General features: G+C 52.3%; 1 long non-coding RNA gene across 1 annotated transcript; it reads right to left on the reverse strand.

Moving 5' to 3' along the window:
- Positions 1-2,242: 2,242 nt before the first annotated feature.
- Positions 2,243-6,597, reverse strand: LOC122457065. Its single transcript, XR_006276361.1, has 3 exons — positions 5,725-6,597; positions 4,596-4,666; positions 2,243-3,403 (listed from the first exon to the last, which is right to left on the reverse strand). It is a non-coding gene; the product is annotated as an uncharacterized LOC122457065 (long non-coding RNA).
- Positions 6,598-16,809: the final 10,212 nt, after the last annotated feature.

The raw sequence follows: 16,809 nt of genomic DNA on the forward strand, positions 1-16,809 counted from the left end.
AAATCACTCCCTGCGATTCCTATCTTACGGTGGGCTCTCTGCAGGAATCATTCCATCTGTGCCAGATATTGAGGTAGCTTCGCTCCAAGTTCCTGATGGGCAGTCTGGAATTTTAATATAGCATGCTCTCCATTTTCAGTGCTTTCAAAGCCCTCCAAAGATGAGAGGTATTCAGCAGCAGTTGCTTCTGGATTACTGGCCCTGAGTACCCTGATAGATTCAGGAGCAGGTCTTTGCAGACTTTCCACTAGTCTCTGTCTTTTTGCCCTTTTGCAGCATGCTTGATTTCCTTTGCAGTCTTCAACTCCGCCATCGACTTGGGCTGAAGAACAGGCCTCCCTCCCTGCCCCAGAGGCTGTGCCTGGCCAGATGGCACCAGGCTTACTGCAGTATCCACCCCCAAGTATTCATATCAGGAGCCACACACCCATCATAACATTGCCTCAAAAGTCATATTTTAAAAAAATAACTTTGGGGTCTTTGTCTTCTGGAGCTGTGCCCTTCAGGAATCACATTGGCATGTTTTTCACTGTCACTGCGAGGGCTAGAAACTTACTTGTTAAAATAAAGCTGAGAGTCCCATGTAATCACATGACTCCAAGAGCTGAGGCTTAATGGAAAGCACCAAAAATTGCAAGATTTTCAATAAAATCATGAAAGTAGGCAACACTGTTACTGTCCGAGCAGTCCTGCAAACTGTGCTCTATTCCCCACCATCAGGGGCTTATTTCCTACTGCCACTGCTCGTACCCATGCTGCAGCATGTGTCCCTTTCCTCTACCCTGAGCTATGCTCTGTCATTTGGGTCGCTTCTCACTGTCTGGGAGAGCTAGGGTAGGCAGTGTCTTTTGCTGATCAACAGCAGAATATGCTGGCTTTCTGATTATGAAGCAAAAGCTGATGGGCAAGGCACTCTCCGCCCAGTGTTTTACAGCTAGAGGGATAGTGGCCAATGTATGCAACATCTGGCAAAAATGCAAAGGAACATGAACTCTAAATATAACAGCAGTCAGACTGAATTTGTCATTAAAAGGCAATGTATTGTGATCATTAACCAGATGTCCTGAATATAAGATAAATGACTAAAATATAAACAGTCAACATACAGTTTACAAAAATCTTTAACCTCTTGAACACAAGGACAGGAGCAATCATTTCCACTGTCTCACTGAACTGCAGTTTCTGATCTGATCTAGAGGACTCAGGGAATAAATGTGCAAACTGCATTTCCTTGGAGAACTGAGTTTGTGTCTCATAAATGATGTCAGTTTCAGACTCTTTCTGAAGTCAAACCAGAGAAAGAGAAAGCAGAAATGGCTGCAATATGGTAGCAACATTGCCAGAACCTTTCACTGTCTTATTGCAATGAGGAATAAGACTGGAGAATTCTGTATGGGACATGAGCTCAAGTTGTGGCTGTGACATCCAAAAGGAAATAAGTAAGTGCTGTCTAGGAAACTTGCATTGGGAAATACAGAAAGTGATTTTAAGGCTTTTTTTGAGGAATTTCCTCACATCACCTAAAGATTTTAGTCCAAGTACAGAGGTTTGACTTCCCACCACCTGCTGGGGATGGCAGTGACCAGAATGGAAGACTAAATGTGCAGTGCTTGCTGAACACATGTGGCAGGGAAGCAGATCACGGAGGAATGTGTCTGCCCCAGCTTGAACCTGGAGTTGTCACTACAGACTTTAAAACCCCTGGAAGCAGCATTTGTCTCCACTGACCCTAAACTCAAAGGAAAGTCAAACTGTCCCTTCTGAAAGCCGCTGTGATATGAGGATTGCTGCCACCAAATGCTACATTGTTAAGAGGGTAACTGCCAAGGAAGGCCGCTGCAATCTTTGCGGACACTGCCCATGAAGGCCCCCAGGGGGACTGGTGTCTATTAAAGAATCACCAGTGCCACTGAGTGATACACAGGCTAAGGGCGCTGCTTCTGCAGAACCTCTAGCCCATGGTGCTTTATTCCCTGAAAACCTGGGATCAGTGGCAATCCTACTGGGAGAACGTGACAGCCCTCACTCCGGGTTGGGAGGGGAGCGCCATCTAATGGTCAGGGCTTAGGCCTGTGACATTCAGAGGCGTTGTTGCTCGGGGATCCCAGGCCGTCCTACTCGACTGGGCTCTGACCCATGGCTCTTTGTGGGCTATCAGCACAGGCACTGACTTTTTTTTCCCCCAATGGATGCTCCACTTCCACTCTGCCCCTAGGCCCTGCCCCATTTGCCCAAGGCCCTGCACTTGCTCCGCCTCTTCTTAACCCTGCTCCACCCCTCACCCGAGCACCTCCTGCTAGCCGGTTTGCTGATAGCCAGCCCAGGCCTGAACCAGTGTGGCTGGTGCATGCTGAGCACCCCGTATTTTTTTCCAGGGGTCTTGAGCCCCAGCGCACCCATGGCTATCAGGGCTCTGACAGCTCAGGATGCTTAAGGCCACTTCCTACCACCTTCCTGTAACTGTCCCAAGGTCACTGTCGGGGGTAAAGCAGTGTGAGGGTTGTCTGTTCACCCCAAGGCACCGTCTGGTGGCTGCGTGTAGCGAGGTCATTCTCCTTTCCTCACGGGTAGCAACTGCCTCCTCCTGGGGTATGGCCCAGTCTCCTGGGGCCAGCTCAGTCCAAGGACTTTCCCCTGTTGGGGTAGTCCAAACAGCAAATAAAGGGGATCAATCAAGTCCAGAGTTCATATGACAAGGCGAGGGGAGTGCTTCTCTCTCAGGCTGTCCCTGCAGCAGGCCTTCCCTTTCCTCAGGGAGGGACCTTTGGGTGGTTCTTTAGGGGGAGATTCTGACTTCCCCCAGTTCGTCTCTCCTGGAGCTTCCGGTAGCATGTCTGCTCTCCTCCCTGGTCTGCTACAAAATGACCTGCTCCCCTGCCTTTTACCCCCTCCTCCAGTTGGTGCATTTGCCAAGGATGCAGCGGGGCTGGCTAGGCCAGAATATTTCCTAAGCCCCTTGTTGTTCAGTGTGGGGTTTGTGCACCCAATCACACACCCTCCCCCCAAGATGGAGCCAAAAGAGCTGGGGCCATCACATTTTCTCCAGGGAATGCGGGGAAGCAAAGTCAGTGTTCTGGGGAGCTTTGCCTGCCCTATCCGGAACTTGGAATGCGTAGGGCTAGAGAAATAGGTACCAGCGCATCAGCCGGCTGTTTGTGTCTTTCATATCATTCAACCATCTTACGTGGGTATGAGAGGTGCTGAGCTTGGCAGATGGAATGGCATCCTACTGGAGGAGATACAGGCAAATGGACAAAAGGAAAGGAGGAGTGTCAGATATTTATGAAGACTCTGTAGGATCAGCACCGAGGATCTGGCTGGCTCGTTTGGACCGGAAATAGTTACTGGTAATATTCTCACTGTCACTCCTGCTCAGCATCAGTTTGTAGCGGTCTTCTTCCTGCTAGGATCACAAAAAGCTGTGAGCAGCACTCCCATCAGCTCCAGCTCTTAAGCAGCCAAGCACCATTCCATGAGCTAGGGCCAGAGACTTAGAGATAATATGAAGTGATCGAACATATAATCCAACCTGGGCAACAGTAACACTGCAGAACATACATTCTTGGGCGTAGTCTGGACAGGGATCGGGCTACATCCTGCCACCATCTCCAATACCTGTAAGCAAAGTCCAAAATTTAATGATACAGGTGCAGTTCTGCTACACTGGAAGGGGGGCGGACTCTATGTGCTGCACAGAATGGCTTTCTGGCAACTCTCTGCAAGGCTGCAATAGGTACATGGCCAGCAGGTTTGCAAACCATGCAAAACCACCGTCCAAAAGTCCAGCCAAGGGGACCTGCAGCGACCACAGCAACTACTAGAAGCAATAAATCTCCTCTGTTTTTTCCACCAAATGCATCCGATGAAGTGAGCTGTAGCTCACGAAAGCTTATGCTCTAATAAATTTGTTAGTCTCTAAGGTGCCACAAGTACTCCTTTTCTTTTTGCGAATACAGACTAACACGGCTGCTACTCTGAAACCTACTAGAAGCAATGAGATTGGTCCCATTTACTAAGGTTTTGCATGGGTGGGAGGGGGAAATCAGCAATTGAGCCATGAGGCAGGTTTCAATAATCCCCATAGAAGTTTGGGAATAAGCTTCCGTCCACACTTGCTGCACTATCCTAGTCCTAGGCCATTGTGTCCTGGGCAGAGAGGCCAAGCAAAGCAAAGCAAGGAGTGTTTTTGTGTTTGTCAAAGAACTAGGATGGCACCAATAAACCAGGACTTGAGCCCAGTTCCTTCTAGTCTTGGAACCGCTCTAGGGCTGTATTGTCGATCATTCTGGCCTGGGTTATCTCTCCTCTTTAGGGGCTGGATTCCCAGCATTCCCAGCCCCTGCTGGCCAGGGTCCTACACTCCACTGATTGGCCACTGGACTGTGAGGCCAGCTCACTGCTTCACTATTTACTCTGTTTTACACACACCTCTGAGCCCTGCCAGTCTTATTCTAATGGCCAGTGATGGCTGGGTGTGAGTTCCTCTGGAGCCACTCAGTCCTCTGCCTATTTCCTCCAGAAGGAACAGCTGTTTAGCAACATAGACTCTTTTCAGAAGGCTCCCTCAGGGTCCCGGGAGGAGAAGTGCAGCTTACCATCATCAGCTCTCCGTTCTCACCTGAGGAGCTCTTCTTGGCTGGCTTAGTCTGTGGCAGTGATGGAACTGCTATGAGAGAACAAAGGCATTACTTAAAGGACCAGCAGCACTGAATCAGTTTCAGATTTTCCTGACTCTCCCCCTTGTTCCCCATGGCTGCTTACAGAGACCCCAGATCGCTGTTTACTGAGCCATAGGGGGCCTAAGAGGACCCTTGCACTACACTTTTTATCCAGTGAATGGCACATGCTATGCACCTGCCAATGCAACTACATGTGGGGCCTGCAGGTTTGTGCAGTGAATATTTCAACCTTGTAGGGAAAATGGTTCACCTCTTGGGCTAAGGCAGCTAATGCACAGAAGGGAATGAAATAAAAAGCACAGGACTGGGGGCCAGGGTCCTGGGTTCCAGCCCCCACTCTACTACAGACTCACTGAAATATGGCACATTGGGAAGTCATGGCCTTCTGTTCCTCAGTTTCCCCCTTTTTATAACCAGTCTAAGAATACCTACCTGATGAGGGTTTGTGAAGACTAATTCATTAATCTCAAAGTGCTTCAAGGTCCTTGATGGAAAAGAATTGGCCCAGAGATGCTTGTGGTATATAATCACATACTTGTTATTCTGTTAGGTTTAGCACAAGATTCCCTGCTATCACTCAAATTAATAAAAAGAAAAGGAGTACTTGTGGCACCTTAGAGACTAACAAATTTATTAGAGCATAAGCTTTCATGAGCTACAGCTCACTTCATCGGATGCATTCTCTCCTCTGTTTTTTCCACCAAATGCATCCGATGAAGTGAGCTGTAGCTCACGAAAGCTTATGCTCTAATAAATTTGTTAGTCTCTAAGGTGCCACAAGTACTCCTTTTCTTTTTGCGAATACAGACTAACACGGCTGCTACTCTGAAACTCAAATTAATGACACCCCTTCAAAATAAATAGCCAGGTAGTCCCAGTAAGAGATGTTTTGTCCTCATTTAGCTAGATTATCAGCCTATTCTGTACACGTGAGCCAACAACTGTGTTATAAGTGAGTACTATCCGAATGCAACACACGTGGCCATGCTAGTGAGCCAAGGATATGCTGTGTGGATGGGAGTACAACGAAAGATACCTTTCTTACCTGCAGGGGGGCTGGTTTTTTGAATGACGGGCTCCAGGAGTTTTCAGCAGTCGCTGTCCTCATCCCAGACCCACTCTGTCTGATCTTATCTAGGTTGCTATAGTTATTGTCATGTGGCATGAGGGGCTGCACCTGATCCAGAAGCTGCTGAAAGAGGAAGCAGTCCCACTCCTTCAGCGAACGGTAGTGAGATAATCTTCTCCAGCTCACACGCTGACTGCAAGTCTTTGATTTCAGTCTCAGCAGCTTGCAGCTGGATCACCAAAAGTAAAGGGTTAATTGTGTGGGGGAACTTGGAGGAGTTCTAGTAGAAGGAAGAGGAGGGTGAATCCATTAGTATTTCACCTTCAGCTCCCAGTTTCTCCCAGGCCAGGAGTCTCGCCCTTCCCAGAGCCCTAATTTCCTCTTCCCCAAATAGAGCCTGGAGCACAGGGACTAGGGCAGGGCCCTGCATGAGAACTCACACCCCCTAGCTGCTCCAGGATAAGAAGAACGAACCAAGACCAGGCACAATCAGGCTGGGGCAGCTGTGGAACAGTTCTCTACAGACCCAGGGAGCACCACTTAGCCAGGAGAAGAAGAACTTGCCTACTGATCATCTGATTCCCAGCTCTGACTGCATCCCAGCCCAGAGCCCCTATGCTCAGGGTCAAAGGTCACTTGGGTCAAGTCCTGGGAGGTGGCTGGCATATTACAGTAGGGTGCTGCTGGTCTTTATGGCCCTGGCTCTCTTCTGGGTGACTCTGGAGTGGATGCAGAAGCCGATGTGCTGTGAGAGGAGGAGGCAGGCCATGGTGAAAGGACAGGCAGGCCCACATGCTGTACAAATGAGACCTCCAGCAGCTGAAGACTTTGTGGTTGGTGGAATTGGCTGACTCACTGATCTCAGAGCTTTAGAAGGGATTTGCTGCACCCAGGATACTGCTTGTGACTTGCCAGTCACAGTAGATTGGGACAATATTTGGTCTTGGGGCTGGTCCTACCCTCTCTGCTGCCATGACTCATGAATAGCTTATCAGGCAGCCCCTCCCTGCTCTGAAGCCCTCAGAGGGATAGAGTAAGTGGTTGTGAGGACAATCCCCCCAGGGTCTCAATGTCCCTACGAGAGAAGGGTCAATTCCCCGAGGACCTTCCTGTATCTCAGGGTCTTCTTAGGGAGAAGCCAGTGACTCTTCTCTCAGGACCATCCCCTGGGTCTCACTAGGGTTGAGGTTCTTGCTCCCCGAGCCAGCCTGGTATACTGTGAATGGCTACACCACATCCAGCCAAAAGGAGGCACTGCAGAGCCAGGCTTGAAGGCCCAGCTCCTTCCTGCTATTCCCAGGAGGACAGCATTGCATGGCAGAGTGTCCTGGCCAAGGTGGCCCCATGGGATTCCAGCTAGGGGGACACGATGGAAACATGGATCTTCCAGTGTCTCCTTTGCAGCCCCGCACAGGGTTAGCAGAATTTCCTGGCCCATCCCCATCATGATCATCTCTAAGATGTGCTGGAGCTAGTCAGTGTTGTGGGACGTTGCCAGCAGGCTCCTCAGCATTATATCCAGGTTCTCCACCAAGGTCTTGTGCAGTGCCTGCAAAGGGGAGAGAGAGACGTGGGTCAGCGTCTCTTGCCACTTGCCACAGGATGGGTACAAGGGTTCTACAGGGAGCCCTAGGGAGACCCCACACTCAACCTGGTTTCCCCGATCCCAATCCCTCACTGCACAGTTCACAAGTGTTCATGGCAGGATGACAGCTGGCGCCTCAATCCTGGTTCTTAGTGCTTCTCTGCCCCGGGCATGACACACAGCAGGACATGGCAGAGCCAAGCTGCCATGGATGGGAGCTGGGTTTGCAGACAGACTCCAGGCTCCAAAGCACAGAACGTGGTAGGCAGGAAAAGATTCCTGAAGGAGGGTAAAAGAATCTCCCATGGAGGAAGGGCCCCCCCAGCCCTCTGTTCCCCCCCCCCAGCCTCTTCCCATCTCTTCCCTCCCCCATTTCAGCAGTTCCAGCGAATTGAGGGAGCATGAACCAAAGGTCACTCCTGCCCCTGGCACGGAGGAGTAGGGCAAGGATCTACCTAGATGTGGGGGTCCTTGTCCATGGTCATGGTGACACACTGTGCTTGGTGGCCTGCAGGAGGTGAGACTCCAGCTTTGGATCCTGGGCTGGCTGCAGTTTGCTGGTAGGAGAGAAGAGCTGGTATTAGACTTTCCAGGGAAGAGCTGGGACTGGCACTAACACGGGGCATGAAACTGTGAGGAACTAGGCACTGGTTGGCAAGAATGGAAACTGGGGCACCAAGCACGGGTGTGACCTAGCTGGTCAGTGAAATTTCCAGCCCAGCCAGGAGAGAGTGACTGTCCCCTCCACATACACCCGCTGCCAAAGGAGGGAACCGCCACAGCTGGGAGGTGACCTGTGAGGTGCAGTGACTCCTGGCTCTGGGTGTGAGCTGCACTGGGGTGGGGGAGCTGGGCGGGAGGTCCTGGTACCTGAGGTTGCACATGGCCACCATGGAGCTGGAGAGGACAGAGCTGGGCACAGTGTCCAAGGGCAGCACCTCAATCAGCTCCTGTGAGACCCAAAGCATCGTGTGAGATTCAGGCCCCACTGACCCCCAGGCACTCCCCAGAGAGCAGGGTGCCAGCACCCCAACACAGCCAGCAGGATCCCCCCAGCACAGCTGGGCCCTGTCCTCCCAATTCCCTCCCTCCTGTCAAACTTACCCCCTCCCAGCCTCCCCACCTTCTCCTTCAGCTGTCCACCAGCCCCACGATTCCCCACCTGCCCCTAGTGATTATGCCCCAAATTTCCCTTCACTGATGCCCAGTCCTCAGCCAGGCAGTCCCTGCCCTCTTCTGCCCCCTCTAGCCCCACCAATCTGCCCTACGGCCCACAGAAGGCTCCTTCTCATTCCATGTCTCCTGTCTTCCCGCCAGGTGCCCGGAGCTGTGTTTCACTCACCGCAATCCTCTCTGTCAGGGCAGCTTTGGAGCCGGGCAGCTCCAGGTTGTCCTGCCCACTCTTCTGTGCGGGGAAGCACATGCGGGGGTTGGCTCCCATAACCAGCTCCTCCTACAGCACAGGCAGGGTCAGGAACCAGGACAAGGCCTGTAGGGGGAGGGGATCCCAGATTGTATGGGACGAACACATCCTTCTGGGGGTCCCAGACTCTCGGGGATAACCATTCCCATTAGGGGCTGTGGATCATCTGAGACAAGCCCCGCCGCAGAGAGCTGGGATGGGATGAGGGGCAGGAAGGACTCGGTTCCTACTCTGCTGGGCAATGTTTGTATCTTGTCTCCACCTTGGAGATGCTCCATGACGACCTTCCAGCCAGCTTCTGCCGTGGTCAGATCGTTGTCATCCTCTGGGGCCAGATCCTCCTCCTCCTCTGCATCCAACTCCTCCGACTGGTCCCTGGGAATCACTGCATCAGGGAGAGAAGGGAGAGACTCCTGCTGCTGCGGGAAGGAAGAGAAAGGACAGGGCACGGCAGAGAGAGAAGGGTTAATGTTCCCCTCTCCCATGTATGGGCCCCATGGCAGAGAGGGCCTCACATGCTCCTCCCTCAGACACCTCCGCCCCAGATCTCTTCCACAAAGGGCTTTGCACTCTCCTGTCCTCCCTAGGAAATGCCCCCCCATGCCCTGCTGCAGAGGGCAGCTGTGCAGCTCCCACTGGCATCAGTAGGGTCGCATGGCTCAGGCCAGACCCCTTGGCTGGGATCCCCCAACAATGCTGACAGAGCAATAAGGCACAGAGTGTGAACAGTCTCTTATTTCTCCCCATGCCCAGGGCTCTGCTCACCTGCAGCGGCCTGCAGGCAGGGAGCTGCAGCTGTCCCATTGGGAGCAACCACTCTGCTGCCCTGGGGAAGCGGGAAGGTGTCCAGGGAGTGGGCAGAGTGATGCCTCCTGCTGGCCCATTGGGGCTGGGCTCCTGGGGGCTGGCCTTGAAGCAGAAGCAAACCCAGAGATGTGTTGCCCGGCTCCTGTCGTGGGCTGGGTGCTGTCTGCCCACCCCGAACTTGGGCCACCTCCATCTCTGTGTGGACGCCTCCTCCCTCCACTTCATTCCCTGCTCCAGGAGCTGGTCTCCTGCTGCTCAGGAAGGCCAGGTATGTCCACCTCCTGGGCTGGCTAGGAGCTGCTTCCCCATCTGGGGGGACGAGGAGGCCACTCTCCTCCTGGAACCACTGGCAGCTGCCTCCGCCTGGCTCCAGGGCCACCTGCAGAGCCTTCCTCCTCAGCATCCACCTTAGCATGTCCATCCTGGAACCAAGCAGGGAGCAGCTGTGAGTCTGGGGCAACGCAGCTTCTTCCCAATGGGCCTGTCTGCCCTCCAGGTGGGCACTTGGACTGGGATCTGCACACATAGCAGCAGCACATAGGACAAGCTGCTCCCAAAGTCCCCCCCCCCCACCATCCATGGTGCTGGGACAGCAGGGGAGTCACATCCGTTCAGAGCAGTGGGGTCAGGGACTGAGACCTGCAGTTAGTCAGAACAAGCAGATCCCTCCTCCAGCCCCAGGCCACACTCCTCCATCCCCCCAAGCCTGAGAAGGAATAGAACCCAGGAGTCTGGGCTTCCCCTGGGAAATTTCCCTGGCTCAGATTCAGAAGGTCACAACCATGGGCTGTGGAGTTTCTGGGTTCCCACTGATTTCAGCCCCTCGCAGCCTCTGTCCTCCCAGAGGCTCCCAGCCTGGGGAACAGTCTCCTACAAGGGAAGGGCTGGCCTATAGCATGGACGTTTCCAAACACACTGGAGCTGGCTCTGGAGAATACTCTGTGGGGATGTGCTGCCCACGCCCCCAGCGAAGGGTTCCAGGGGGCTGTGCTTGCAAATCACTCTCTCATTGGGGGATGTCCCCGCCCATTTCTGCCCCTCCCTGGTCAGAAAGAAGAAGTGACTAAGGAAACAAGAGCCGGTGCTAGGCCTTAGCAGACTAAGCAATTGCTTAGGGCCCCAAGCAGCTAAAGGGGCCCCCCATTTGCTTTTTATTATAAGAACTTGCCTGTATTAGTATGGGGGGGAACATTCCTGCTTAGGGCCCGCAATGGGCTAGCATCGGCTCTGAAGGACAGGCTGAATGGCACTCACCTGCTGCAGGAGATGTAGTGCTGGAGGCGGATGTTCTGATGCACTCGCTGCCCCCTCCCTTCTCCTCGCTCTCCAACCCCACTGCGGGCTGGAGGGGGAGCTGCCATGGGGCGTTACACTGCCTGGCCAGCAGGATGGGGTGCAGACACTGGGCAGATGACAATGTCAGTGAACACAGATCAGAGTTTATTGCCATGGGACAGGTAAATTCAGGCCAGCAGCACAGGGCCAGAACGCTGATCCCATGTGCATGGGGGCAGGGGGAGTTACCCCATCTCATGAACCCCAGCACTTTACACACATTCCTGAAGCCTCCCAACCTCTGGGCTGTAGGGAATGGGGACCCAGGGCCTCTGATGGGAAATTGTGGTCTGGGCCGGAGTTGCCACTGGCTCAGGGTCATCAGAGGAGTCAGTGAGAGAGCCAGGGATGGAACCAGAAGTCCTACTTTCCAAGTCCCTGCACTAACCACTAAAGCACACTGCCTCCCAGAGCTGGGAATTGCAACCAGGCCCTTACTCCCTCTCCTCCTGGCTTAGAGAGGGGGTGAGATCTGCCATAGTGCCTGGAGCAGGGGATTGGGATCAGCACTCCTAGGTTCCATGATTGGTTTCATTATTGACTTGTGGGCTCTTGGGCAACTCGCTCCCCATCACTGTGGCTCAGCACCCATCTGTAAAATGGGATCTGATACTTACCTGCTCTTGTATAAAGAAAAGGAGTACTTGTGGCACCTTAGAGACTAACAAATTTATTAGAGCATAAGCTTTCGTGAGCTACGGCTCACTTCATCGGATGCATTTGGTGGTTTTTTCCTTTTTGCGAATACAGACTAACACGGCTGCTACTCTGAAACCTGCTCTTGTATGAGGCTGAGATTCACCTAGGAGAAAGTGCTCTTGGTGCCACACCCAAAGACATGGTTTTATTGGCTTTGGATGGCGACCAGCAGGAAACCAGTCAGGACTCTTGCCCCAGAGAACAGCCATCCACTGTCCTTCTGAGCTCAGGGCATTTAACTGATCTGATCCAGGCTGGAATAGCAGGGGCTGCTTCAGATCTACAGCTATATTGGCTGAGTGGAAATAGGAGTTGGGCTGGAGACTTGCACTCTTGCTCCCTTCACACTATGCCTGGCTCAGGCAAGATCCATTGCCTTTGTGCAGGGAAAACTGTTGTAACTGATGTGACCAGTGCTACATTTTGCAACCATCTCTCTGAGAGATTCATGATACAGAGACAGCTGACACATCAAGACTCCTTATGGGAGTGGACAGACCAACATAAGCAAGCATTCTGGAAAGTAAAAGAGATATTGGGAAGGGCTCCCATTCTGAAATATTACAACCCAGAGGAACCCCTGCAGCTGCAACGTGGTGCATCCAAGATGGGTCTAGGGGAGATCATGCTGCCAAGGGGAAAACCTGTTGCATTTGCAAGGAGAACATTGTCCATGCTGGAGAAGAGATCTGTTCAAATTAAACAAGAATTGTTAGCAATACTCTTGGACTGGAAAAATATCATCAATCCCCTTACGGGACATACAATTTGACCATAAACTTCTCAAAAGCATTTGGAGAAAGCCATTACGCAGTGCACAAAAGTGTTTACAGCAGATGATAATGTGTCTGCAGAGGTATAGTGTACACATTGAGTACTGCCCAGGCAGAGAGTTGGTATTGGCAGACACATGGAGTCAGGCATACCTGTCAGAAGCCAGGAGGAGGGATCCGTAGAGGCCGAGATGGACAGAATACAGATGAACTTTTATCTATTTGAGAAGAAAGACTAGAGAGATACAGAAAGGTGCAGAGCAAGACAGAATGTTGCAGACCCTGAAATTCCCCTTTCCGCCCCCGCCATTAATGGTTAAAACATCTTGGAATACTGGTGAAATTCCAGAAGAGTGTTAAGGACAAGCAGAATAACCCAGCTAACTGTGGGCCAGTTAGCCTGACATCAGGCCTGAGCAAAACAGTGGAAGAGCAGACATGAGATTCAATTGATAAAGAATGAAAGGATGGGAACTAATACCAGTCAACTAGGTTTTATGGGGAAACAACCTTGTCAAACAACCTTCTCTTCATGTTATTTGCCACTTTGGAGTCTGAATGGCACCTCCCATCCCCCGGAAGTTCAGCTGCTCTCCAGCCCAGAGGCTAATCCCTCCCCTACTTCCAAGATGCAGGCCATCCCATTGGTACAGCCCCCTCTCCCATTACAATAGGTTACTACAGCTCTAGGCTGCCCACCCCTCCCTGGCCTGTGGTTGAGGAACCCAGCCCTTGGGAGTTCCCTAAGCCAAGGCCCTGTGGACGGTAGGATGGGTCACCACATGCAGCATCCACTCTGAAAGGAATTCTAAAAGAGTAACACTGTTGAATGAGATTAGTTCATGAGCACAATACACTGCTAATAGCAGGATGGCCTCCCGGCAGAAGGAGAGAATCTTGCAAGACATCTCCAGTGCACCACAGCATTGCACTGTGCAAAGATGTGTTACTGCACATAGTCCTTCACTCAAGCTGTGGCTCAAGCCTTCTCCCTCTTGCCTGCTGCTTGGAGTGGCTTCTCCCCTCAGGAGTCTGGGTCCTGGATTCTTTCTCTTGGTATCTCATGTCTCCAGCCTAGGAGGACCTCTGCTAGTACCTGGGGTGCAAGGGGTGCTGTCCCTTGGGAAATGTTTACTACGAAATTGTTTGCTAGGAGTGTAGTACAGTACCCAAGGGATAGCATCACTATCACAATCCCCAAAGTAGCAATACAAGAAGGAGGGGAGCTTTATTAGGTACAGGGAACAAAGGATAGAGACTATGGGAAGACCAGGAAAAATTATAACACTAAACCGTCAACCTTACCTTAAATCCTCCCCCTCTCAGCTTTTCTGAGGGGCCCAACCCCCCTAGCTTCCTCCCAGCCCCTGCCTAGGCAGAATGGGAATTGAGATCAGTTCTGCATGGGGTGATGCCAGAGGTGAAAGTGGGCTGGTACGGTGTACCGGTAAGAAGTGGCTGCTGGTACAGGCCCGTACACAGCCGATGTTAAAGCGCTGCTGCTGCCCCTTTTGCCCCCACCCCACCCCCAGGCCTGCTGAGGTGGGGGAAGGGACAGCTGCCCCGGGGTCTGGTGATTTAAAAGGGCCCGGGGCTTGTAGCCACCGCTACCGCAGCAGCGGCCGGAGCCCCGGGCAGCATGTGCCAGGCAGCGCTGAAGGGCTGGCTGGGGGATGCTGACCCCCAGCGCCGCCCCTTTCTGCCCAAGGCCCTGCCCCTTCTAGGGACCTAGAGCCAGGCCCCCATATCAGTAAGACTTTTAAGTTACTTTCACCCGTGGGTGATGCCATGCTGTACTTGTTAGCCACCTTAAAGCTCACAAGCAAAACAAACAAGCATGGGGTTTCTCACAAGATCTTCACTGTAAAAGGGTAGGATGGTGCTGAGGCTCCCTGCTCTGGAGTCCAATGGACAATTCGGCTGGCTCTCAGTAGCCGGACCAGGAGTCGCTCCTCTGTCTCTAGGCTGCTGGTCTGTGAGGGGCTGACACACGTCAGTGACCCAATAGCCACCAACAGGGATCACAGTCTCCCTTTGGGGAACAACGGGAAGTTGAAGGGGCACCTCCCAGGCTGCAATGCTTCTCCCTCCGCTCCACTCCACCAGCAGCCAGCAACCAAATGTAGCCAAACTCTTTGTCTCTGAGTTCCGGCTTCTGATTGGCTGTGGCCGTAGCTCCCAGTGGGTTCTGTCTCCCCCTGCGCTCCGGGCAGGGGTGACAGAGTCTTCCTAATAGTGGGGGAGCCACGAGGCCCTGTCCCCTCCGTGGCCCCGCCTCTTCCCACCGAGGCCCCGCCCCCCAGACGCTGGAGCCAGGAAGGGGAGACCAGGCCCCTCCATCTGGCCGGGGCAGGGGTCCCCCAAGAGCAGCCACTCCAGCCCATGTCTCCACCCCCCCCCGGGTCTGCTGCTCAGGGCAGGTGGGGGTTTCACGGCTCCCCACAGCTGCCCAGGCTCCCTGGGCCACTCTTACCCCGGGCCAAGCTCCAGCTTCTGCTTCCGGCCTGGCCGGGGGGCAGAGCCTCAGGAGTAAGAGGGGGGGCAGGGGGCCAGGCCTGTGGCAAAAAGGCATTCTGGGAAGCGGCACCCTGAGCCTCTGCAGCCATTGCTGCTGTAGTCTGGGGGAGTCCTCACCAGGCTCAGAATAACACGTCAAGGACAACCAGGTCCCGAGGTGTTACATGTAGCAGATGACAGAACGAGGAGTAATGGTCTCAAGTTGCAATGGGGGAGGTTTAGATTGGATATTAGGAAAAACTTTTTCACTAAGAGGGTGGTGAAACACTGGAATGCGTTACCTAGGGAGGTGGTAGAATCTCCTTCCTTAGAGGTTTTTAAGGTCAGGCTTGACAAAGCCCTGGCTGGGATGATTTAACTGGGACTTGGTCCTGCTTTGAGCAGGGGGTTGGACTAGATGACCTTCTGGGGTCCCTTCCAACCCTGATATTCTATGATTCTATGATTCTATGTAGGAATGTTGGACCTAGGCAGAAACTCCAATCCAAGGCTCAGATTCTTTCCACCACTGGAAGGCGCAGGGGAGAAAGGCAATGTCTCTGAAGCTGCAGCAGCATTGCTCCCTCAGAACCGTCAAGCCTCCCATCTCCAATCTGCAGCATTCAAATGGCAGAATCTGGATTGGAGCAGGGGAACATCTGTATTCCACCAAGTCCTCCCCTCAGTTCCTGAGAGTTTCCTCTGCAAAATCCATGTAAGAATTAATATTGCTCCAAAGAGAGCTGCCAAGTGATGTGCAGCTTCTTGCCACGCTGGGCAAAATAAACAGCTGGCAAATATGCATAAAACCATAAACCAACTGCTCTAGGTGGGTCCCCCTATTTGTTATGGGGAGGCAGGACCTCATTCCTTCCATCCCTCACCCCAGGGCATGGGAGAGCTTGGAGAGAGCCAGAGGCAGCTTTATAGAGGGGGAACTTTGGTGAACCACAGGAATCTAAGGGGTGTGGCTTATGGCAGGAGAAGCCAGCTGGTTGTGGGGGGGACCAAGGGGGAATGGTATGGGATGGCTGTCTGTTCCCATCTTGTCTCTGCATCACCCCAAGATGACTGTGGGAAAAGTACACACCTGCCCTTACCCCATTGCTGCTCCGTGTGGGCTGGAAACCAGTGAGCGGAGTGGAGACATTGCCTGCTCAGCAGGTGAACAGGAAAGAATATTGGGAGGGTATGTGGTATTTGAAAGTTAAGAAAGCCAACAGATCTTATAACTCCCAAGAGGGCTGAATTTTTGGGCACATAGCAGTTACATGCTCCATTGGCCATAGGGGTTATGACTTTTGGAAGCTCTGAGAATTTACATACATAGTTGACCCAGGAAGAAATATTTTTTTAAAATTCATAACCCCTGCCAGAGCTACCAACATAAAGGATTATGCCTTTGAAATATTGTTTAATTGAGAACTGCGCCTTCATGCATTTGGCCTTTGCATAAGCTCTCAGTCAGGACTACTTCAGAACAATATGCACTTTTCACCACACACCATTGTTTATTCATGAGTGGGCAAATTATTAGAACACTGATGAAATTCAGTCTTTCAATGAATATCAGTTTCAATGAAATTCAGTCTTTCCAAAGAAATTCTCTTGGGACTAACTAAATATGAAAAATGTCAGCCCAAAAGGAATCTTTCTGTGAAAGTGCAAAGAGAATATGAAAAACAGCTTTGAATGGAAGCCATCTTTCAGGGTTAACTATGGAGTCACTGCCCAAGATTTCATAAGACATGGCTTTCATGTCAGCTTCTCACTGATGCACAGCTGATCTGACAGCCATACATTGCATGGTACAGACTCATGGACACTGCTGACAAAATCTCTGATCAAGAGTGCACGGGGGCTTGCACATGTCGAGGTGGAGCACCCTACAGACAAAACATCCTGGAGAACTCCAAGTTACTGTTCAAAGTGGGTGACCAAAC

The sequence above is a fragment of the Dermochelys coriacea genome, chromosome 18, assembly GCF_009764565.3.
Source record: "Dermochelys coriacea isolate rDerCor1 chromosome 18, rDerCor1.pri.v4, whole genome shotgun sequence".
In the NCBI taxonomy this organism is placed as follows: domain Eukaryota; kingdom Metazoa; phylum Chordata; order Testudines; family Dermochelyidae; genus Dermochelys; species Dermochelys coriacea.